Source organism: Anabrus simplex, chromosome 8, assembly GCF_040414725.1.
Source record: "Anabrus simplex isolate iqAnaSimp1 chromosome 8, ASM4041472v1, whole genome shotgun sequence".
Taxonomy (NCBI): Eukaryota; Metazoa; Arthropoda; class Insecta; order Orthoptera; family Tettigoniidae; genus Anabrus; species Anabrus simplex.
Genome location: NC_090272.1, coordinates 15,619,827 through 15,645,764, shown reverse-complemented (window position 1 = coordinate 15,645,764; position 25,938 = coordinate 15,619,827).

The following is a 25,938-nucleotide window of genomic DNA, read 5'->3' as shown; positions in this document are numbered from 1 at the left end:
AATCAACAATAAAAAGACCAAAGTGATGATTGTAGACTGTTTTAATAACAACAGACCTGCCATCACAAGAATTGCGGATTATGAGGTTGTCAGTCACTTCGAGTATCTAGCATCTATTGTCACAAATACTGGAGACTGTGAACCTGAGATCCGCAAGCGCATTGCAATTGCGAGAAATTCAACAGCAAAACTTACTCGCATCTGGAAGGACACCTCCATCACTTCCAAGACAAAGCTCACCCTCATGCGAACTCTGATCTTCCCTATCGCGACCTATGCAGCAGAAACTTGGACGATGAAGACGGCGGATCGCCGCAGGATTGATGCTCTAGAAATATGGTGCTATAGGAGATTACTGCGAATACCATGGACAGCACACCGTACTAATGAATCGATCCTGGAACAGCTCAGCATCAGAACAAGACTGTCGACCCTTATCAACCAAAAACAACTCGGATATTTTGGTCATATTGCCAGAAGGCAGGAGGCAATGGAAATACTTATCATAGAGGGAAAAGTCGAAGGCCGAAGACCTAGAGGACGTGCGCCGTTATGATGGATGGACCAGATCAAGAACTTAACCAGGATGAGCTTACAGCAAGCAAGTCACCATGCCCAAAGCAGAGACTCCTAGAGGAAGATCACCAAAAGGATTGTCGCGTGATGCCACTACACCCTTACGAAGGGTTGGACTAAGAGAGAGAGATTTTCAACCAGAATATAAAGAAAAGGATATAATAGATGAACTAGCAACCACCTTCTATATGTTATCCAGTACAGACATAGTCATACTAGCCGGAGATCTGAACTGCAGAATCGATTTAATGCAAACAAAATCAGAAGCAGTAATAAATTATATAAACGCGGAAGGACTAACTTTAATTAATGAACGCAGCGAAAAAACTTATATTGGAGTAAACAGCACTAGTACAATAGATCTGGTCTTTAGCAACGCAAGTATAGCTCAGAAAACATCTGCCTGTGGATACTACTATAAATCTGCCAGGCATTCACCAAGCGAATGTCCAAACGGATAAGACGAAATTCAGCAGAAGAATAGACACAGATTCAATTGCCCTCATCGACATGCGCTATATACAGCAGGAAATACGGATGGGGAAGTTGGACTCAGCAGTAGCAGAAGTGGAAGAGCTCATCAAAGATAACACTGTAGACATTTCTCGACGAAAACAGACGAAAAATCCGTGGTTCAATAAAAAATGCATCCAAGCAAAGAAAGAGGCCTTAACAGCGCTACATAGAGCTATAAAACAACCCAATGCTATTCATTTACAGCATTACAACGATGCCAGGAAACAATACAGAGAAAACGTTAAACGGGCAAAAGAAGAATTCAAAGAACGCGAAGAACAGAAGATGACAGAAGAAGCAACAGAGAAGTGGTACAAGGTACTTAACACAAAACAGCCTCATTTCCCGAAAGATATACCAATGAATGTATGGGAAGCCATTTTAAAAAAGTCCTTCAAGCACGTGAAACATGGCCAAAAGCGATAAATGATATGGAAATGCATTTTGAACCTTTCACTTGAACAGAAATAGATAAAGCAATTAAGAACACTCAGAACAATAAAGCATGTGGACCAGATGGAATTTACTATGAACATATAAAAATCACGGCACCATACTTTTTAGACTTGTGGAAGGACATCTTTAACGAATGCCTGAAACAAGGTACAGTGCCAAAAAACTGGCGGCAAGCCACACTGAAGCTGTTGTATAAAGGTAAAGGAGATATTGAAGATCCGAATGCATACAGGGGCATAGCATTAGAATGTACAGCCTTCAAAATCCTAACGAGTCTCCTGAATAATCGCCTATACAAAATGATAGAGGAATTCATCCCTGAAGAGCAGTTTGGTTTCACCAAGGGAAAATCGACTTTACACGCTGTGAAATGTCTTATGGACGAAATTGAGGAAGCCTTGAGGAATCCGAGAGGAAAGCTCCATGTGACTTTTGTGGACTATACCAAGGCATTTGACCTCATAAGCAGATCCATAATAATAGGAAAGCTGGTAGGGTACATAGGGGAAAATTACATCACAAGAATTATTAGGAATATTCTTGGGGATAACCTGGTACAGATAGACGACAGTGTTGACCGATCCAGACCGCTAGAACAGAAAAATGGCGTGCTACAAGGAGATCCACTTAGCCCATTATTGTTCAATATAGTGACAATGATGTTCAGGAAAGGAGGCAGACCAGCAGCCAATGACAAGATCACATACAAGAACGAGCCACTATCAATCGTCTCTTACTTTAAATACCTAGGGATCACCTTGCAGACATATGGTACTGTTTTCACGATACATGTCCAAGAAAGAATAACAGCTGCAACCTTAGCCATGACTGATATAAAAAACCTTCCAAAGATCTCACTGGCAACTGCAATGGAAATATTCAAATTGAAAATTACTCCTGTAATAACATATGGTATGGCATTAATTTGGGAATATCTTACCAAAAGCAATCTAGCAGATATAGAAAAAGTGAAAGCCAAATTCTTAAAAAAAGCTTTATGTGTATCAAAGTACACCCGATCGCGCCTGGTATACGTGCTGGCAAGAGATACTTTTTTCATAGAAGATCTCCGCCTACAACTGCAACTACCTTCTACACCGGCATACGAAAATTTGCTCATTGACCTTCAGAGGAAAAGGGAAGAAATATGGCTGGATTTTTACTCTACAGACGCTATGTTAAATAGCGAATGGAAAAAGCCCGGTTATCAGCTTAGACATGTAATGACGCGATTTGCTGTTCATGGATTTCACCACCGGTTATGTAGCAGAACGAACTACCATGAACCAAACGATTCACAGTGCTTCTGCAAATTGTGTGGCAAGGGCTGTGAAAGGTACCACGCAATGGTGTCACTGACTAAATTCTGCCTCGATGAAAATGAGAACTAAAATTATTTTCTTTGCACATTGTGCGAATCTTTACTATTAAAATAAATTTCTATATCCTAATGGGTGGGTAGGAGATAGGGATCTGCGCTCAGATGGCCTTCACTTTTAACTGCAGTGGTATATATAAGTTAGGAGATTTGTTTGGAAGGGTAATAGGGAGGTACATTCAGGAAAACGGGGTGGCGTAGGGAGCGGTGATAAGGAAACAGGGAACTGGAAATCAAGTAGGGATGACATAAAATTGTTAGTGTTGGAACTGTAGAAGTATTGTAAAGAAAGGAATAGAATTGAGTAATTTAATAGATATATATTTACCAGATGTTGTAATAGGAGTTGAATCTTGGCTGAGAAATGATATAATGGATGCAGAAATTTTCCCACAGAACTGGAGTGTGTGAAGTAAAATAAATAACAGAGTTTACTTATTCCAACTATTCAATACATAAAAAGAGATGTTAATAAAGAATTAAACCTGTAAATAAAACTATAGGGACATGTTTCGCCCTTTAATTAAGGGCATCTTCAGCCTAATCTCAATCTGAAAGTTAATTAATCAGGTACCTGATTGTAATTAAAATACATATGAATATGAAGATGATGTTGGAAATGTGTTTCAAATGGTGAGCGAAATGGTTGACAATATTTTTGATATTCTTAAAATGAAACCTTAATAAAGTTTAATATACAAATAGTCGTAAATTTATGAATGTCCTTGTTTAAAAATTGGTAACAAATTGTATACTGGTAGTTTTTTAAGAACATAAATTTTGTAAAGAGACATTTCCGTTGCTCACTTCAAGTGAGGTTTGAAATAAATTGTTGCGTTAAAACAAGTAAAGAGGTAAGTTTTTACACACTTCGATTTCCCTTTAAACTCTCCTTTCATTCAATTTCATTCATTAACACGTAAATTCTCCTATTGTTACAGACTTCATATTTAACACAGCTACTTACCATCAAGCACTCTTCTTCACTCGTACTTTCAGATTGAAATTAGGCTGAAGATGCCCTTAATTAAAGGGCGAAACATGTCCCTATAATTTTATTTACAGATTTAATTCTTTATTAACATCTCTTTTTATGTATTGAATAGGTGGAATAATTAAACTTTATTATTTATTTGACTTCATTGTACATTTCAATACGGACCAAAATATGAGAATTATAACATGTACTGGAGTGTGTATCGTAGAGATAGGATAGAAATGGTGGGAGGGGGAGTGTTCATTCTGGTGAAAGGAAAATTTGTAAGCTACGAAAAAGTTAAAGATGAGACACATGAAATTCTAAGCGTAAGGCTCATTTCTAAAGATAATAGGCAACTTGATATATTTGGAGTGTACAGACCGGGAAAGGGTAGCACTGACACATATTCAGAATTATTTGATAAGATAATCAGCTACGTAGAAAACGACAAGGAAAGAAATGTGATTGTAGTGGGAGATCTGAATTTGCCAGGTGTCAATTGGGAAGGAAATGCGAACGACAGGAAGCATGACCAACAAATGGCAAATAAGTTAATATGGGAAGGACAGCTGATTCAGAAAGTGATGGAACCAACCAGAGGGAAAAATATCCTGGATGTGGTGCTGATAAAACCAGATGAGCTCTATAGAGAAACTGAAGTAATAGATGGTATTAGTGATCAAAAAGCTGTTTTTGTCGTAGTCAAAAATAAACGTGATAGAAAGGAAGGTCTTAAAAGTAGGACTGTTAGGCAGTACCATATGGCTGATAAAGCAGGCATGAGGCAGTTTCTAAAAAGTAACTATGATCGGTAGAAAACGGTAAATAAAAATGTAAACAGACTCTGGGATGGGTTTAAAGAAATTGTTGAGGAATGCGAAAACAGGTTTGTACCTTTAAGGGAGGTAAAGAATGGTAAAGACCCACCTTATTATAATAGAGAAATAAGAGACTAAGAAGGAGGTGCAGACTGGAAAGAAATAGAGTTAGAAATGACTGTGGAAGTAAGGAGAAATTGAAGGAACTTACTAGAAAATTGAATATAGCAAAGAAGGCTGCTAAGGATAACATGATGGCAAGCATAATTGGCAGTCGTACAAATTTCAGTGAAAAATGGAAGGGTATGTACAGGTATTTTAAGACAGAAACAGGTTCCAAGAAGGTCATTCCAGGAATAATTAATGAACAAGGGGAGTGTGTATGTGAGGATCTTCAAAAGGCAGAAGTATTCAGTCAGCAGTATGTAAAGATTGTTGGTTACTAGGATAATGTCCAGATAGAGGAGACTAAGGCCAAAGAAGTAATAAAATGTACATATAACAATGACATTTACAATAAGATACAAAAGTTGTAAACTAGAAAAGCGGCTGGAATTAATCAGATTTCTGGGGATATACTAAAGACAATGGTTTGGGATATAGTACCATATCTGAAGTACTTATTTGATTATTGTTTGGTCGGAGGAGCTATACCAGATGAATGGAGAGTTGCTATAGTAGCCCCTGTGTATAAAGGAAAGGGTGATAGACATAAAGCTGAAATTTACAGGCCAGTAAGTTTGACATGCATTGTATGTAAGCTTTAGGAAAGCATTCTTTCTGATTATATTAGACATGTTTGTAAAACTAATAACTGGTTCAATAGAAGGCAGTTCAGTTTTAGGAAAGGTTATTTCACTGAAGCTCAACTTGTAGGATTCCAGCAAGGTATAGCAGATATCTTGGATTCTGGAGGTCAAATGGACTGTATCGCGATTGACCTGTCTAAAGCATTTGATAGGGTGGATCATGGGAGACTAATGGCAAAAATGAGTGCAATTGGACTAGACAAAAGAGTGACGGAATGGGTTGCTATATTTCTAGAAAATAGATCTCAGAGAATTAGAGTAGGTGAAACTTTATCTGACCCTGTAATAATTAAGAGGGGAATTCCTCAAGGCAGTATTATCGGACCTTTATGTTTTCTTATATATATAAACGATATGAGTAAAGGAGTGGAATCAGAGGTAAGGCTTTTTGCAGATGATGTTATTCTCTATAGAGTAATAAATAAGTTACAAGATTGTGAGCAACTGCAACGTGACCTCGAAAATGTTGTGAGATGGACAGCAGGCAATGTCATGTTGATAAATGGGGTTAAAAGTCAGGTTGTGAGTTTCACAAATAGGAAAAGTCCTCTCAGTTTTAATTACTGCGTTGATGGGATGAAAGTTCCTTTTGAGGATCATTGTAAGTATCTAGGTGTTAATGTAACGAAGATCTTCATTGGGGTAATCATATAAATGGGATTGTAAATAAACGATACAGATCTCTACACATGGTTAAGAGGGTGTTTAGTATTTATAGGAAGGATGTAAAGGAGAGGGCATGTAAGTCTCTGGTAAGACCCCAACTAAAGTATGGCTCCAGTGTATGGGACCCCCACCAGGATTACCTGATTCAAGAACTGGAAAAAATCCAAAGAAAAGCAGCTCGATTTGTTCTGGGTGATTTCCGACAACAGAGTAGCGTTACAAAAATGTTGCAAAGTTTGGGCTGGGTAGAATTGAGAGAAAAAAGGAGAACTGCTCGACTAAGTGGTAAAATCAGGTGGAAAATAAATACTTAATTGTGAATCTAAGTGGTATGTTCCGAGCTGTCAGCGGAGAGATGGCGTGGAATGACATTAGTAGACGAATAAATTTCAGTGGCGTTTATAAAAGTAGGAAAGATCACAATATGAAGATAACGTTGGAATTGAAGAGGACAAACTGGGGCAAATATTCATTTATAGGAAGGGGAGTTAGGGATTGGGATAACTTACCAAGGGAGATGTTCAATAAATTTCCAATTTCTTTGAAATCATTTAGGAAAAGGCTAGGAAAACAACAGATAGGGAATCTGCCACCTGGGCGACTGCCCTAAATGCAGATCAGTATTGACTGATTGATTGCACTACCTGGCAACCGCTGAAAGATTTATTACATGTATCCGGGTTCCTTGGATGAAAACTATTTGGCTACCCCTGAAGCTTCTGCACCTGCATCCTGGTTCTTTGGATGAAAACTACGTGGCTACCCGTGAAGCTTCTATACATGTATTCTGGTTCCTTGGATGAAAACTACGTGGCTACCCGTGAAGCTTCTATACATGTATTCTGGTTCCTTGGATGAAAACTACGTGGCTACCCGTGAAGCTTCTATACATGTATTCTGGTTCCTTGGATGAAAACTACGTGGCTACCCGTGAAGCTTCTATACATGTATTCTGGTTCCTTGGATGAAAACTATGTGGCTACCCCTGAAGTTTCTATACATGTATCCTGGTTCATTGGATGAAATCAACTTGGCTACTGCTGAAACTCCTATACATTTACCCAGTTTATATCATGAAAACTACTTGGTTACCCCAGAAACTTTTACACCTGTATCCTGGTTTCTTGAAGGAAGACTACTTGGCTACCCGTGAAGCTTCTACACCTGTATCCTGGTTTCTTTGATGAAAACTACTTGGGTAACCCTGAAGCTTCTACACCTGTATCCTGGTTTCTTTGATGAAAACTACTTGGGTAACCCTGGAGCTTCTACACCTCCTTTAGCAATATAATTTACACTTTTCTTGCCTTGGCTGATGATGGTCCTTACAGGACATAAACTAGTACCTTATAATATTGTAATGTAATATTGTAATATTGTAATTGGTTGAAAACTACTTGGCAACCCGTGAAGCTCCTATACATATATCCTGGTTCCTGGGATGAAATCTACTCAGCCACGCCTGACGTTTTTACACCTGTAACCCGGTTTCTTGAAGGAAGACTACTTGGCTACCCCTGAAGCTTCTATACATGTGTCCTGGTTCCTTGGATGAAATCTGCTTGGCTAACCCTGACTCTTCTATACATGTATCCAGGTTCCTTGGATGAAATCTACTCAGCCATGCCTGAAGTTTTTACACCTGTAACCTGGTTTCTTGAAGGAAGACTACTTGGCTTCCCCTGAAGCTACTATACATGTATCCTGGTAACTTGGATGAAATGTACTTGGCTAACCCTGACTCTTCTATACATGTATCCAGGTTCCTTGGATGAAATCTACTTGGCTAACCCTGACTCTTCTATCATGTATCAGGGTTCCTTGGATGAATTATTTCATCTACTCCTGAAGCTACTATACATGTATCCAGGTTCCTTGGTTGAAAACTACTTGGCTAGATGGCTACCCCTGAAACTTCTATACATATATCCTCTTTACTAGGGTGAAATTAAGTTTGCTACCTCTGAAGCTTTAAACCTGTATTCGGGTTCCTTGCTTGAATTCTATACATGCATCCATGTTCGTTGGAAGAAAAGTACTTACCTACCCCTGAAGCTTCTGTACATGTATCCCGGTTCCTTAGATAAAAATAACGTGACTACCCATGAAGCTTCTATACACGAATCCTGGTTCCGTGGATAAAAAAATGTGGCTACCGCTGAAGCTTCTACATCTGTATGCTGGTTCCTTGGTTGAAAATCCCTTAACTACCCTTTGGGCTACACCTTTATCCTGGTTGTTTCGATGGAAAGAACTTGGCTACCCCTGAAGCTTCTATGCACGTAACCTGCTTCCTTTGATGAAAACTACCTGGCAACCCCTGAAAATTTAAACATGTATCCTGGTTTAAGGTTATAGACTTCATAGTTGGTTCCGTATTGAGTTAAGATTACATGTAAAGTAAATATAAAAACTTATTATTTCCACATTCTCAATTCAGATCAATCATGCAATGTTTACAATAACATTACAATATTATAAGGTACTAGTTTATGTCCTGTAAGGACCATCATCAGCCAAGGCAAGAAAAGTGTAAATTATATTGCTAAAGGAGGTTGATGCGGTGAGATGAAATATGAATTGATGGCCTGAAAATGGGGTGAAAAATGATATACATATAAAATGGACAGTTGTATGTGACAAAATTATATAAATAGTGACAATAAAATGTTTAAAAACATAACAATTGTCACCTATTGTCTTGAAATAGAATAAAACAGCTCTAGTTGATGGAGTTGCTCATTTAAAATTGTTAAGTCGGATATAAAAAAGTCCAGAGTTTCTGTTAGGTTCTAGAAGATGTGGATCTACATTAGTGCAGAGGGAATTTTTGTTCAAAAAGTCCACAGCGAAGGTTAAAAGTTGTCAGAGTTGTAGGATGTATCTTCAGGTAAAATGAATCTAGCTGTGGTGCAAAGAAGCAATCCCAACTCAATAGGAACCAAAGTGAACCTGAGGAAAAGAGCGTTCGAGTTAACGTGAGATAAAGTAAAGTGAGGAAACGAGGCTGGCGGAAAAAGAACAAACATTGAGGACTCACCTTGCGCAATGTGAAACGAGCTTGTCGGTTTGAGTGCAACTACCAGAGTGAAGCAGGAGGGGAGGGGCATAGAGAGAAGAGGTGGGGAAATGGGAGGAGGTAAGCGGGGAGGAAGATGGCGGTGTATGTGTCGGCGGGGGACCATTGATTGACTTGAAGAAAGACTTTTGGTCTACTGATTTGCTTTTTCTGAAATAAGTGATGAAAAGATCGAACAAAATATTACGTTTCTCGGTTATTTCATTGAGATTGTAATTGGCGTTGAAGTATTGGTCTAAATGGATGTAAAAATTCTTGATTATATTAAGAAGAGGGCCTTTATTAGCTATTTCAAGGATATCCGTGTCTGGTTCGATGTTCGTAAATTTATGATTATAGTCGACCATATGCTGGCCAATAGCGGAAAATTTGTTGTATTTAACTGCATTAAATTGTTCCACGTATCTTATATTAAAGCTTCTACCGGTCTGCCCTACATAATATTTCTAATACTTGAGTACCCCTGAACTCTTATACATGTGTTCTTGTTACTTGGATGTAATCTACTTGGCTACCGCTGAAGCTTCAATACATATATACCTGTTCCTTGGCTGAAAATTACTTGGCTACCCATGAAGCTTCTATACATGTATCCAGGTTCCTTTGATGAAATCTCATTGGCTACTGCTGAAGCTTCTACACCTGTATCCTGCTCCCTTGGAAGAAAACAACTTGGCTACCCCTGAAACTTCTATACACGTATCCTCTTTACTTGGGGGGAAATTAGGGTCGCTACCCCTGAAGCTTTTACACCAGTATGCTGTTTCCTTGGGTAAAAACCACTTCACTACCCTTGGAGCTCCACCTGTATCCTGGTTGCTTGGATGGAAACAACTTGGCTACCCCTGAAGCTTCTGTATACGTATCCTGGTTCATTGGCTGAAATCAACTTGGCTACCCGTGAAGCTTCTAATTATGTATCCTGGTTCCATTGATGAAATCTGCTAGGCTACCATTGAAGCTACTATGCAAGTATCCTGGTAGCTTTGAGGAAAACTACTTGGCAACCCCTGGAGCTTCCAAACCTGTATCCTGGCTCCTAGGAGAAAAACTACTTAGCTACACCTGAAGCTTCTACACATGTATCCAGGTACCTTGGAAAAAATCTACTTGGCTAACCCTGACGCTTCTATACATGTCTCCATGTTCCTTGGTTGAAAACTACTTGGCTAGATGACTATCCTTGGAGCTTCTATACATGTATAATCTTTACTTGAGTGAAATTAAGTTCACTACCCGTGAAGCTAGTAAACCTGTATCCTGGTTCCTTGCATGAATTCTATACACGAATCCCTCTTCGTTGGATAACTACTTACTTACCCCCGAAGCTTCTATACATGTATCCCGGTTCATTCAATTAAAATTACGTGGCTACCCATGAAGCTTCTATACATGTATCGTGGTTCATTGCGTGAAAACTACTTGCTACCCCTGAAGCTTCTACACCTATATGCTGCTTCCTTGGTTGTCAACTACTTGGCTACCCCTGAAATATCTATACATGTATCCCGGTTCCTTGGATGAAAACTACTTGGCTACCCTGAAGCTTGTATACCAGTATCATGGCTCCTTGGATGAAAACAACTTGGCTATCCCTGAAGAATGTACACCTATATCCCGGTTCCTCGGATGAAAACTCCTTGGCTACCCATGAAGCATCTATACATGTATCCTGGTTCCTCGGATGAAAACTACTTGGTTAACTCTGAAGCTACTATACATATACCCAGTTCCTTGGATGAAAGCTACTTGGCTAACCGTGACTACTCTATACATTGTATTGAGGTTGCTGGGATGAATTCTTTTTGGCTATCCATGATGCTACTATACAGGTATCCTGGTTCCTTGGATGAAATCTACTTGCCTAACCCTGACTCTTCTATACATGTATCCAGGTACCTTGGATGAAATCTACTTGCCTAACCCTGACTCTTCTATACATGTATCCAGGTACCTTGGATGAAATCTACTTGCCTAACCCTGACTCTTCTATACATGTATCCAGGCACCTTGGATGAAATCTACTTGCCTAACCCTGACTCTTCTATACATGTATTCAGGTACCTTGGATGAAATCTACTTGCCTAACCCTGACTCTTCTATACAAGTATCCAGGTACCTTGGATGAAATCTACTTGCCTAACCCTGACTCTTCTATACATGTATCCTGGTTCCTTGGATGAAATCTACTTGCCTAACCCTGACTCTTCTATACATGTATGCAGGTACCTTGGATGAAATCTACTTGCCTAACCCTGACTCTTCTATACATGTATCCTGGTTCCTTGGATGAAATCTACTTGCCTAACCCTGACTCTTCTATACATGTATCCTGGTTCCTTGGATGAAATCTACTTGCCTAACCCTGACTCTTCTATACATGTATCCAGGTACCTTGGATGAAATCTACTTGCCTAACCCTGACTCTTCTATACATGTATCCAGGTACCTTGGATGAAATCTACTTGCCTAACCCTGACTCTTCTATACATGTATCCTGGTTCCTTGCATGAAATTTACTTGCCTAACCCTGACTCTTCTATACATGTATCCAGGTACCTTGGATGAAATCTACTTGGCTAACCCTGACTCTTCTATACATGTATCCAGGTACCTTGGATGAAATCTACTTGCCTAACCCTGACTCTTCTATACATGTATCCAGGTACCTTGGATGAAATCTACTTGCCTAACCCTGACTCTTCTATACATGTATCCAGGCACCTTGGATGAAATCTACTTGCCTAACCCTGACTCTTCTATACATGTATTCAGGTACCTTGGATGAAATCTACTTGCCTAACCCTGACTCTTCTATACATGTATCCAGGTACCTTGGATGAAATCTACTTGCCTAACCCTGACTCTTCTATACATGTATCCTGGTTCCTTGGATGAAATCTACTTGCCTAACCCTGACTCTTCTATACATGTATGCAGGTACCTTGGATGAAATCTACTTGCCTAACCCTGACTCTTCTATACATGTATCCTGGTTCCTTGGATGAAATCTACTTGCCTAACCCTGACTCTTCTATACATGTATCCTGGTTCCTTGGATGAAATCTACTTGCCTAACCCTGACTCTTCTATACATGTATCCAGGTACCTTGGATGAAATCTACTTGCCTAACCCTGACTCTTCTATACATGTATCCAGGTACCTTGGATGAAATCTACTTGCCTAACCCTGACTCTTCTATACATGTATCCAGGTACCTTGGATGAAATCTACTTGCCTAACCCTGACTCTTCTATACATGTATCCTGGTTCCTTGGATGAAATTTACTTGCCTAACCCTGACTCTTCTATACATGTATCCAGGTACCTTGGATGAAATTTACTTGGCTAACCCTGACTCTTCTATACATGTATCCAGGTACCTTGGATGAAATCTACTTGCCTAACCCTGACTCTTCTATACATGTTTCCAGGTTCCTTGCTTGAAAACTACTTTGCTAGATGGCTACACCAGAGGCTTCTACACTCTTAGCTGGGCGAAATTAATTTCGCTACCCTTGAAGATTGTAAACCTGTATTCTGGTTCCTTGCATGAATTCTATACATGCATCCATGTTCGTTGGATGAAAACTACTTACCTACCTGAAGCTTCTATACATGTATCCCGGTTCCTTCGATGAAATTTACGTCGCTACCCATGAAGCATGCATCCTGGTTCCTTGAATGAAAACTATGTGGCTACACCTGTATCTTAGTTGCTTGGATGGAAACAAATTGGCTAAGCCTGAAGCTTCTATACATGTATCCTGGTTTCATTGAGGAAATCTGCCAGCCAAACCTGAAGCTCTTACACATGTATCCTGGTTCCATTGATGAATACTACTATGCTACCCCTGAAGCTTCTGCAGCTGTATCCTGGTTCCTTGGATGAAAACTACTTGTCTATCCCTGAAACGTCTATACATGTATTCTGGTTCCTTGGAGGAAAACTACTTGGCTACTGCTGAAGCTTCTATACATGTATCTTCTTTCCTTGGTTAGAATCTAGCCAGCTACCTCTGAAGTTTATACAGCAGTATCTTGGTTACATGCAAGAAATCTACCTGGATACCTCTGAAGCTTCTATACATATATCCATGTTCCTTGGATGAAAAGTATTTGGCTACCCGTGAAGCTTCTATACATGTATTCTGGTTCCTCAGATGAAACCAATTTACCCACCACTGAAGCCTTTCCACCTGTATAATAGTTCCTTGGATGAAAACTACTTGGCTAACCCTGAAGAATATATACCTATACACAGATTCCTTAGTCAAAATCTGCTTGGCTACCCCTGAAACTTCTATACATGATTCCTGGCTCCATGGATAAAAAGTACTTGACCATCCCTGAAGCTTCTATACTAATTCCTGATTAATTTATTAAATCTACTTGGCTACCCCTGAAGCTTCATTACAGATATCCTGGTTCCTTGATGAAATCTACGTGGCTACCTCTGAAGCTTTTATACATGTATCATGGTAGCATTAATGAGAACTACTAGGCTACTTCTCAAGCTTCTATACATGTGTCGGGGCTTCTTTGAAGAAAACTATTTGGCAAACTTCTGGAGCTTTTATACAAGTATCCTGGTCCCTTGGATGTAAACTACTTGGCTACCCATGAAGCATCTATACATGTATTCTTGTTCATTGCATGAATTCAACTTGAATACCTCTGAAGCTTCTACACCCATATCGTGGTTCCTTGGATGAAAACTACTTTGCTACCCATGAAGCTTCTATATATGTATCCTGGTTCATTGCATGAAAACTACTTGAATACCCCTGAAGCTACTACACCCATATCCTGGCTCCTTGGATGAAAGCTACTTGGCTACCCTGAAATTTCTATACCTATATCATGCCTCCTTGGATGAAAATAACTTGGCTATCCCTAAAGAATATACACCAACATCATGGTTCCTTGGATTAAATCTACTTGGCTACCTCTGAAGCTTCTATACATGTATCCTGGTTCCTTGGATGAAAACCTCTTGGCTACCCCTGAAAATTCTACACGTGTATCCCAGGTCCATAAATGAAAATTTCCTGGCTATCCCTTAATCTGCTATACATGTACTCTGCTTACCATTGATGAAAACTACTAGGCTACCCCTGAAGTTTCTATACATGCATTACGGTTCCTTGGAAGAAAAATACTTGGGTACCCCTTAGATGATATCATTTTTTTACCCCTGAAGCTTGTATACATGTACCCTTGTTACCTGGATGATGGGGGTCTACGTTGCTTCACGTCCATAGGTTTAACCACTACACTGCCACTACACGTGTCCCCCGGGTGGTGCTAAGAAACCAACAGTGATAAGATGAGACCGAACTGTTGGAAACGACCTCTCGGTCAAAGAGCGAACAAGAAGGAGATGTGTGGTCCTTTTCAGGACCTTCAAGTTCGTAGAATTGGACCATCGCTGCGCATTTGTCAATTGAATATTGAAGGGATTAGTCGAGCGAAATGCAAGTATCTTTCCAGGATTGCACTGAAATATGCAGTTGATATCATCGTGCTTCAAGAAACACACACAGCAGATGAACTACAGTTACAGAGTAGGGGGAAAATTCCAGGCTTTAAATTGGTAGCGTCTATCATCAAAATTATGGCCTTGCAACTTATGTCAGGAATGATATAACAAATCACCAATAACTATCTGTAAATTCTGAAAATGACATTTTTACTACTACTACAGTTAACACTGAAAACTTGACAATAGTTAATGTGTACAAGCCACCAGATATTACTTGGCCTAATCCTCCTATACCTTCTCTGCAGTATCCTACTATATATATCGGTGATTTTAATAGTCATCATCATCTTTGGGGATATAACAAGGATGACTCTAAAGGTGAAGTTCTTGTGGACTGGATGGAAACTGAAAATTTGAATCTGATTTTTGATGGTAAGGACCTGCCTACCTTTTCAATCAGCTCGCTGGTCTCGAGGCTACACCCTAGATCTTTGTTTCACAAATCGGCTTCATAATTCACACAGTCAAGTTCGACGTACAGTGCTCAACGGTTTCCCACATAGTCAACACAGGCCTGTTCTCTTGGAGGTTGGGATGTCTTTACCTATTGTTCGTTCACATCCTAAACCAAGATGGAACTTCAAGAAAGCCAATTGGACTGAATTTGCAAAGCAAACAGACTCCAATATAAGATGGATCAAACCAACATAAAACAACAACAGCAGATTTGTTGGGGTTATAAAAGGTGCAGCGAGACTATGCATCCCTAGAGGATATCGTAAGGAGTATATCCCTGGCTGGAGTTCAGAGAGTGAGGAATTACTACGAGAATATGAAGAACATCCTAATTCCGACAATGCAGCTGGTCTCCTCCAATCCTTGGATAAGAGTCGAAGAAGGATCTGGCATGAACAGTGGAATCCCTAGATTACACCCATTCTAGCAGAAAGGCCTGGTCTATAATTAGGAAACTGGATTCTTCAAACCCTGCAACTAAGAGATCAAAAACAGCCATCAATCTGAATGATTTTGCTAATCATCTAATATCAGTTTCTAAAAACACAAAAGACAAGCAAACCAAAAAGGATATCAAATTAAAGTTGAACATGAAGAAAAGGGCAGCGCCGCAGTTTTCTGAATTCTCTACTCCATTCAATGAAGGGGAAACTGAAGCCGCAATAAAAAGTATGAAACTTAGAAAAGCTGCAGGATTTGATGGAATTTATCCTGAATTTTTGGCTCATTGCGGACCAGCCACAATAAAATGGTTAACCAACTTCTTCACTAATATTCTGCAAACTGGAAACATATCACCTCTGATGAAGAAAACAAAAATAATAGCCAAACTGAAACCAAATAAAGATCCATCTAAAGTGGAAAGCTACCGTCCAATAGCACTTCTAAGTGTTACATATAAACTCCTTGAGCGACTGATCTACAATAGAATTTATGAAACAATCAACAGCTACATTCCTATAGAGCAAGCAGGATTTAGACCTGGAAGAAGTTGCAATGATCAAGTACTGTCTCTCGCCACGTATATCGAAAATGGATATGAGAGGAAATCAGTACGCGTGGCTGCCTTTTTGGATCTATCAGCTGCCTATGACACTGTCTGGCGAGAAGGACTCCTCCTAAAATTTTTGAGTGTGATCCCATGTCGTAAACTTACGGCCTTACTTAGCAATATGCTCAGTAATAGGTACTTCCAGATCTACGCTGATAATGACAGAAGTAGAGTGTTTAAATTAAACGATGGTTTACCTCAAGGATCAGTCCTTGCCCCCTTCTTTTCAGTCTGTACATATACGACCTCCCAGACACATCATTAAGAAAATTCATTTATGCTGATGACATTTGTTTGGTGACTCAGTGCTCCAACTTTTATGATGCTGAAACTACTTTAGCCACTGATCTGGAAGCCTTGGATGTATACTTCAAGAAAGGGTGCCTTCTCCTAAATCCTCAAAAACAGTTATATCTACATTCCACTTACGCAACAGACAGTCTAATTACAAACCAACAGTCAGATTCCGAGGTGAAGTGTTGCCATTCTGCAGTACACCAAAATACTTGGGAATAACACTTGACACATCTTAACACATCTTTCAAATGTAGCTGCTAAAGTAAAAACTAGAAATAATATTCTTCAGAAACTTGCTGGTACATCATGGGGAGCCAATACTCATGTTCTAAGATCAACAGCATTAGCCTTGTCATATTCTGTTGCTGAATACTGCTGCCCCTCTTGGATCAATAGTGTTCACACAAAGAAGATCGATGCACAACTCAATCAGGCAATGCGCATAATCTCGGGTTGCATTCGGAGCACGAACACACTATGGCTTCCTGTTCTCAGCAATATTGCACCTCCAGCCCTAAGACGATCAGAAGCTCTTCTAAAGGTTTGGAAGAACATTCAGCAGAACCCCCAACTACCCATCCATCAAGATATTACGCACACTGAACATCAACGACTGAAATCAAGGAAACCACCCTGGCGTACAGCAATGGATCTTGAAAGAACCTCTTTTCATGTTAACAGTTCATGGAAAGCCCAGTGGGATCAGTCTTCGGTAGTGAACAAACATCTGGTTGAGAATCCTTCTAAACGAGTACAAGGATTTGATCTTCCAAGACGAATGTGGAGAATCATCAATCGGATAAGAACTGGACAAGGCAGATGTGGTTATCTGTTGTGCAAATGGGGTTGGACTAGGTCTGCAGATTGTGATTGTGGTGCATCTTCTCAGTCAATCCACCACATTGTTGCTGACTGCCCAATTTGAGCTTTCAAAGAAACGCTGATGGACATTCACCGCACATCGGATGAAGCAGTTGATTGGGTCAAAACGCTAGACCTAGAGTAATAGTATTGTACGGACTTATGACTACGCACATTAGCCCTGAACTATATACATGTGTGTACATAGATTCATCATACAATAAATAATAATAATAACCTGGATGATAACTACTTGGCTACCTTGAAGCTTCCGTACATATATCCTGGTTCCTTGGTTGAAAACTACTTGGCTACCCCTGAAGCTACTGTACATATATCCAGGCTCCTTGGATGAAAACTTCTTGGCAACCCGTGAAACTTCCACACGTGTATCCCGGTTCCATAAATGAAACCTACCTGGTTACCCCTTAATCTTCTATACATGTACCCTGGTTACCACTGAAGAAAACTACTAGGCTACACCTGAAGCTTCTATACATGTATCATGGTCCCTTGGATGAAAACTACTTGGGTACCCCTGAAGTTTCTTCACCTGCATCCTGGTTCCTTGGTGAAATCTACTCCGCTAGCCCTGAAGCTTCTACACCTCTGTCCTGGTTCTTGGATGAAAACAACTTGGCTACACCTGGAGTTTCTACAATTGTAGTCTGGTTACTTCGATGAAACCTGCTTGGCTAACCCTGACCCTTCTATACATGTCCCCAGGTTCCTTGGTTGAAAACTACTTGGCTAGATGGCTACACCTGAAGCTTCTATATATGAATCCTGTGTCCCTGGATGAAAACTACTTGGCTACCCCCGGAACTTCTATAGTTGTATTACAGTTACTTCGCTGAAAAAAAAAAACTTGGCTACCCCTGAAGCTTCTATACATGTATCATGGTCCCTTGGTTAAAAAATACTTGGCTACTCCTGAATCATCTATTCATGTAACCTGGTTGCTTGGTTGAAAACTACCTGGCTATGACTGAAGCTTTTATATTTGTCTCCAGGTTACTTGGATGATTTCATATTTGTTACCCCTGAAGCTGTACCCTGGTTACCTGGATGAAACCTACTTGACTACCCCTGAGCTACTATACATGTATCCTGGTTCGTTGGATGAAATCAACTTGGCTAACCCTGACTCTTCTATACATGTCTCCAGGTTCCTTGAATGAATTCTACTTGGCTACCCTGAAGCTTCTATACATATATCCAGATTCTTTGGATGAGATCTTTTTGGTTACCATGAAGCTTCTATACCTGTATAATGTTTCCTAGGATGAAAACTACTTGGCTACCCCTGAAGCATCTATACCCATATCTTGTTTCCTTGGATAAAAACTACTTGGCAACCCCTAAAGCTTCCTTCACCCATAACCTGGTTCCTTGGATGAAAACTACTTGGCTACCCCTGAAACATCTACACCCACATCCTGGTTCATTGGCTACTCCTGAAGCATCTAAAACCATAACCTGGTTCCTTGGATGAAAACTACTTGGCTACCGCTGAAGCTTGTAAAACTGTATCCTGCTCTTTGCATGAAATCTATACATGTATCCATGTTCTATGGATGAAAACTACTTATCTACCCCTGAAGCTTCTATACATATATCCTGGTTCATTGGGTTAAAATCAACTTGGCTACCCCTGAAGGCTTCTATATATGTATCCTGGTTCCAATGATGAAATCTACTAGGCTACCCCTGAAGCTTCTATACATGTATCCTCTTTCATTGGCTGAAATCCAGCCAGCTTCCTCTGAAGCATCTAAACCCATATCCTGGTTCCTCGCATGAAATCTACCTGGCTACCAGTGAAGCTTCTATAAATGTATTCTGGTTCCTTGGATGAGTTAGCTGGAAAATTTATAATGTCCAATAACGGACCATTATATTGGTATTACGAAATGTTATGACAATTTAAAAATGTAGATTCCTCCACTGACCAGATTCTTAAACGAGAGAGCTAATACGAAGGGATGGATATGAAGTTAAAACAATCAGTGGATCTGACCCGCAATGCCCCACATTCTAAGTAACTAGCGTTAAATAATAGTATTAGTGACCAAGGGATTGTGCCTGAATCAATGGTGGTTGTAGTCGAAACGGGTCCAAAATCCAGGTCATCACACCCCCAAAATGGTACTTATCACTAGCAAAATAGAACCATGCTATTTGTCATGTTCCACTACTAAATAAAACTAGCATAGATTCGCGGTATTCCACACATAAGGGTACTACTCACAGGTAATGAAATTCGAACATGTAACACAGACCTATGTTGTTTCGCACACTGCAAATTATTTTCAGGCAACGCAAACCTATACTGGTAACGTAAACGTATGGCGTTCCTCACATAGTGGGTACTAAGCATAGGCAAGGCAGAACCATGGTGTTGTTGGTGTTGTGCATATAGGGGTACAAATCGTAAAATATGATCTTTCTATTTGTAATTGTATAGGGGTACGAATCACAGGTACTGTAAAAGCCGCCAACGTACTCTATTGCTACTAATCACAAACTTAATTGGTACCTAACATAGTGGTACTATGTGCAAGTAAAGGGGACCCATGGTGTTCCCAGCATAATGGTAATAATCACAAGTTGTTTCATGATTCTAATAAAATATCCTTGGTCGCCGCTTTTAATTGCCTCTTACGACAGGCAGGGGATACCATGTGTGTGTATTCTTCGTCTGCGCCCCCCACCCACAGGGGGTTGTGTGCCAGCGTAGTAGGTTCGTGGCCTGAAGCTTCTACACAGGTATCCTCGTTCCTTGGATGAAACTACTTGGCTAACCCTGAAGCTTCCATACATGTATCCTGTCCTTGGATGAAATCAACTTGGCTACTGCTGAAACTCCTATACATTTACCCCAGGTTATATCATGAAAACTACTTGGTTACCCCTGAAGCTTTTACATCTGTATCCTGTTCACTTGGATGAAAACTACTTGACTACCACTGAAGCTTCTATACCTGTATCCTGGTTTCTTGGAGGAAGACTACTTGGCTACCCATGAAGCTTCTACACATGTATCCTGGTTCCTGGTATGAAATCTACTCCGCTACCCCTGTAACATCTATAAAGTATTCTGGTTCCTTTGATGAAATTTACCCGGCTTCCCCTGAAATATCTATACACGTATCGTGGTTCATTGGATGAAATCAACTTGGCTACCCCTGAAGCTTCTATACATGTATCCTGGTTACATGGATGAGAACTTCCTAGTTGCCCCTGAAGCTTCTATGCATGTATCCTGGTTCCTTTGATGAAAACTACTTGGCTACCCCTGAAGCATCTACACCCATACCCTGGTTCTTTGGATGAAAACTACTTGGCTACCCCTGAAGCTTCTTCCCATGTATCCTCTTTACTTGGGTGAAATGTAGTTCGCTACTGCTGAAGCTTGTAAACTTGTATCCTGGTTCCTTACATGAAATCTATACATGTATCCATGTTCCTTGGATGAAATCTTTTAGGGTACCGTCATTTGAGGTAATTTTGGACACTTTTAGCGATTTTTTTTTGTTTATGTTCCTTATTAATGAATTTAATTTATATTATTTTAATTTCTACGTCTATGTACATATCTAAGAGATAAAATGAACACCGGAAGAAACACGAAAACGCACATCGTCACGTTTTAAAAATATTTAATGTGTCTGAAGTTACCCCATACGTTAGGGTAAATTCGGTCAGGCAGTGTTTTCAAGTTACCGTCTGCGATTACCTCGTGTATGGGGTTATTTCGGACAGTTATTTGCGAAAAAATATATGTGCATGAAATAGCAGAATTATTCCTTATTTACATAACAAAACAAATAAAACTTTGCCGCAAATTACAATATAGTTTATTTTCTATTCAATTTAGTCATTTGTGTGGATTATTTACACAACGTCTGTATCAAAGGTGAACATTCCCCTTTTCACTTTTGGTGCCGGTAGAATTTTGGCAATCTGGTCCTTCAGAACTGTGTCCTTATCCTCGACACTTGGAAACACAAACATTTTCTTGCTTCCCCTGTGTGACCGTAGGTCCTGAGCTCCTATGTTGACTGTCACACCATGTTGCCTAGTTTGTTTCTTGCTCCCAGACTCGTAATCGTAGTTCACTACGACAAAACTTTCTAGTCCAAGTGTGGAACTGCATAGTTGGTCATCTGATAACTGTGGAACTTCTTCCTGATTTTCTACAGCACTTTCACTGCCATGAAAGTGACCACCCACGATAGATTTTCCCGGAGGAACATTCAGTTTACGACGGCAAGATGATGTGGTAGAACCAGAGCCGTAACGAGCTTGAGATAGTATTGCCTCGAAAGTGGATGACCAAGATGATTCCTTTGCATCTGAATCTGATGTTTCTGGAAACCTTTTAAGGACTCTAAGAGGAATTAATCCAGTGCTGCGGAAGCCACTTCTGATATTATCTGCTTTTCGCGCCTCTATCTTATCTAGCGTTTCCTTCAGAAGAGATGAGAAAGCATCTCTAGATATAGGCCCACGTGTACACTTCTTCCAGTTCGTCAGCACATCCCTCCAGGCTTTCTTAAGTGGCCCAAAAAAAGCACACGTCTAAAGGTTGTAGAATGTGTGTGCTATTTGCTGGGAGAAGGATGAAAGAAATGTTGTGTTTTTCACATTCTTGAACAACTGAGAGAGACACATGGCTCGATAAATTGTCCCCGATCATGACTTTTGGTCCATCCAGCTGTTTCAAATACGGCAGTGCCACTGTTAAGAACCAGTCTTCAAAAGTCGGTAGATCGAACCATCCACTTTTGTTCCTGTTGTATCGGGTGCCAGGAGGGCAACTTTCTTGCCAGGTATCCCACAGATGCTCAGACTTGTACAAAACGTACGGGGGCAGTAGTTTTCCATCCCCACTTGCACACATCATGACAGAAATACTTGTGGAAGATAGGAAAAACTAGAAAGGGTCCACCTTTTCAATACAATTTTTGTATTGAAAAGGTGGACCCTTTCTAGTTTTTCCTATCTTCCATTCTCAGTTCAATACGGACCAAAAATGAAACTCTTATGTTTAAAAGAAATACTTGTGTTGGAGAAGTCCATTACTCGGCTTAATCTCTCTACTAACAATCACGTGTTTCTTCCCAGGGTCGTCACTTAAGTTGGTTTCGCCATAGTTTATGACATTTTCCCGTGGAATGTTTTCCAGAGTGGGTTGCGCGTTAACGAAAAAGTCGCGCATGGACTCCGAGCTAACCTCAGCACGAGCTCTCATAATGTTCTCTGAGAGGCGAACGGAGAGAATGCTGGAGTGCTTCTTTAAGAAAGACCTTGCCCATTCGATGCCTGGAAGATTCTAGGAATATCCCCTTTCTTTTCTTCCAATACTGTCAAGGTACCCCTTTACAATATATCGAATATCACTTGAAGTGAAAGGATATCCCCAGTGTGCTGCTTGGACGATCCCGTGTACAAGCATTTCCTACTCTTCAGTGTCCCGGACAGGTGGTGCTCCGATTGCTTTGGGGATGGTGCAGTTCACCTTATTCTCCAGGGTCGATTGCGGTACCTGAAATTACTCCGCAGCTTTGCTGTAGGACATTTTTCCAGCCTTAATGTCATTTACTGCCGCATGGCATAGTTGCAATACAACTGTCCTGTACACACACGGCATAGTCCGAAAATAACCCAGCCTTGCACAGATTCACAGAAAAATGTGTGTAGAATGAAGTGTTTAAAGATAAACTACAACAGAACAAATGGTAGACAATAGTGAACAGCAGCTGGACTCTTTTAATACCCATGTACACAAAGAAGTTCCTGTACCAATAGTCAAGGCTATAATAAGGCCGACAACAACGACCATTATTAACGTGACAATTTCTCAAGTAACGCAGGATATACGCGCTAAAATTGGCACGGGAATTCATCTTGAATTCAAAAAATTCAAGCACGGTAATTTTTTCTTGAAAATTCAGTGTGACCAACCGCGAAACAAAAAAGTACCGTTTTGTCCGAAATAACCCCAAATGACGGTACCACGAAGCTTCTATACCTGTATACTGGTTCCTTGGAAGAAAACTACTTGGCGACCCCTGAGCATCTACACACATATCCTGGTTCCTTGGGTGAAAACTACTTGGCTACCCCTAAAGCTTATATACATGTATCCTGGTCCCTTGGATGAAAACTAATTGGCTACCCTTGAAGCTTCTACACCTGTATCCTGGTCCCTTGGATGAAAACTACTGGCTACCCTTGAAGCTTCTACACCTGTATCCTGGTCCCTTGGATGAAAACTACTGGCTACCCCTGAAGCTTCTACACCTGCATTCTGGTCCCTTGGATGAAAACTAATTGGCTACCCTTGAAGCTTCTACACCTGTATCTTGGTCCCTTGGATGAAAACTAATTGGCTACCCTTGAAGCTTCTACACCTGTATCCTGGTCCCTTGGATGAAAACTACTGGCTACCCTTGAAGCTTCTACACCTGTATCTTGGTCCCTTGGATGAAAACTACTTGGCTACCCTTGAAGCTTCTACACCTGTCCTGGTCCCTTGGATGAAAACTAATTGGCTACCCTTGAAGCTTCTACACCTGTATCCTGGTCCCTTGGATGAAAACTAATTGGCTACCCTTGAAGCTTCTACACCTGCATTCTGGTCCCTTGGATGAAAACTACTTGGCTACCCTTGAAGCTTCTACACCTGTATCTTGGTCCCTTGGATGAAAACTAATTGGCTACCCTTGAAGCTTCTACACCTGTATCCTGGTCCCTTGGATGAAAACTACTTGGCTACCCTTGAAGCTTCTACACCTGTATCTTGGTCCCTTGGATGAAAACTACTTGGCTACCCTTGAAGCTTCTACACCTGTATCTTGGTCCCTTGGATGAAAACTAATTGGCTACCCTTGAAGCTTCTACACCTGCATTCTGGTCCCTTGGATGAAAACTACTTGGCTACCCTTGAAGCTTCTACACCTGTATCTTGGTCCCTTGGATGAAAACTAATTGGCTACCCTTGAAGCTTCTACACCTGCATTCTGGTCCCTTGGATGAAAACTACTTGGCTACCCCTGAAGCTTCTATATATGTATTCTGGTTCCTTAGATGAAATCCACTCAGCTACCCCTAAAGCTTCTAATGCTATAAATGATGTATTTTGAAAATGTTTTCTTAATGTTTTGTATACCTCGTATCTGTTTCCTAGACATATATATTTCACTTCTACTTCCTACCTGTTCGCTATGATGGAACACAGTGACTACAATATAACTCTACTTCTTCATAAAGTCAAGCTGATAGCCGAGCCACCACCTTTCCTACCCATCCCGTCCATGTCATTTCATCTTGTCAAGCACTACAGATGAGTAACAAAATGAAAATGTTGTCTAACAACCAGGCAGAAATGAGCATTAGTAAATGAGTTGTGTCTCCAGTCTCGAATCGAGGGCAGCTGTTCCATCCGGGGATCGAACCCAAGCCTCGTGGGAACTTAGGATGAATACAGAAGGTTGTTTGGGATCTCTGAGGACAATGCTTGAAGGATAATCAGCTTATGAAAAGCCATGTCTCCACCAACGATCATACTCAATTGAATCGATTATTTCAGAAACCAGTCAAGTGCCAGTCTGTCATTTTTGGGAAAATGAAACAAAACTATCTAGCATCAGATAAAACGTTATGGTAGGGGTTTTAATATTTTGGCTTGAAAGTATTACATCGTTTAATACTTTCTATCTAAGGAAAAATATTTTGTGCTTATTAACTTTGCTGTAAAAAAATCCAAAAAAATTCCACTTGACTGGTTTCTGAAATAAACGAGTGTTGCAAACATATTTTTATGGGATAATTCTTGAATTTTAAAAGGATTTTGTCATAAAACCCATATTTGTGGAAATAGAAAATATTTTAATTGGTTTAGACCACATTGCTGATACAAATATAATTATTAAAAGGATGAAATCAGCAATGCTTGCTCATTATGAGAGGAGGTAATCAATCCTCACAAATGAACTCCACAGCACATTCTGTGTCTGTTATAGGCCTTTGTAAAATGCTGTCATAAATGTGTTCCTATTTCATCAGGTAAGGTTTTAAGGGATTTAGGTCATGTATATTCTTGATATTGATGGGCAACTAAAAACAAACAACAAAGAATAATGTAGGGCTCAGTAAGCCTGAGTAAGAAATATAATCTTCTCCTTTTACCCTTGCATTCCAAATAATATTACGCATGTGAGTTTGTTTGTCTACCACTCCTTGTTTCATTTTAGATACAAGTACGTCTCCTGAACTTTCAAACATATCATTACAATTATAAAAACAATGCACTAAACAAGAGAAACACTTTTTCAACCAGTTGTTCACAAAACTACGAACATGCAATTCTGGAAACACAACAATGACAATAAATACAGCTGGCTATTCTGGATTTAGAGCAGCAGTGCCAACCGCCAAGGTGC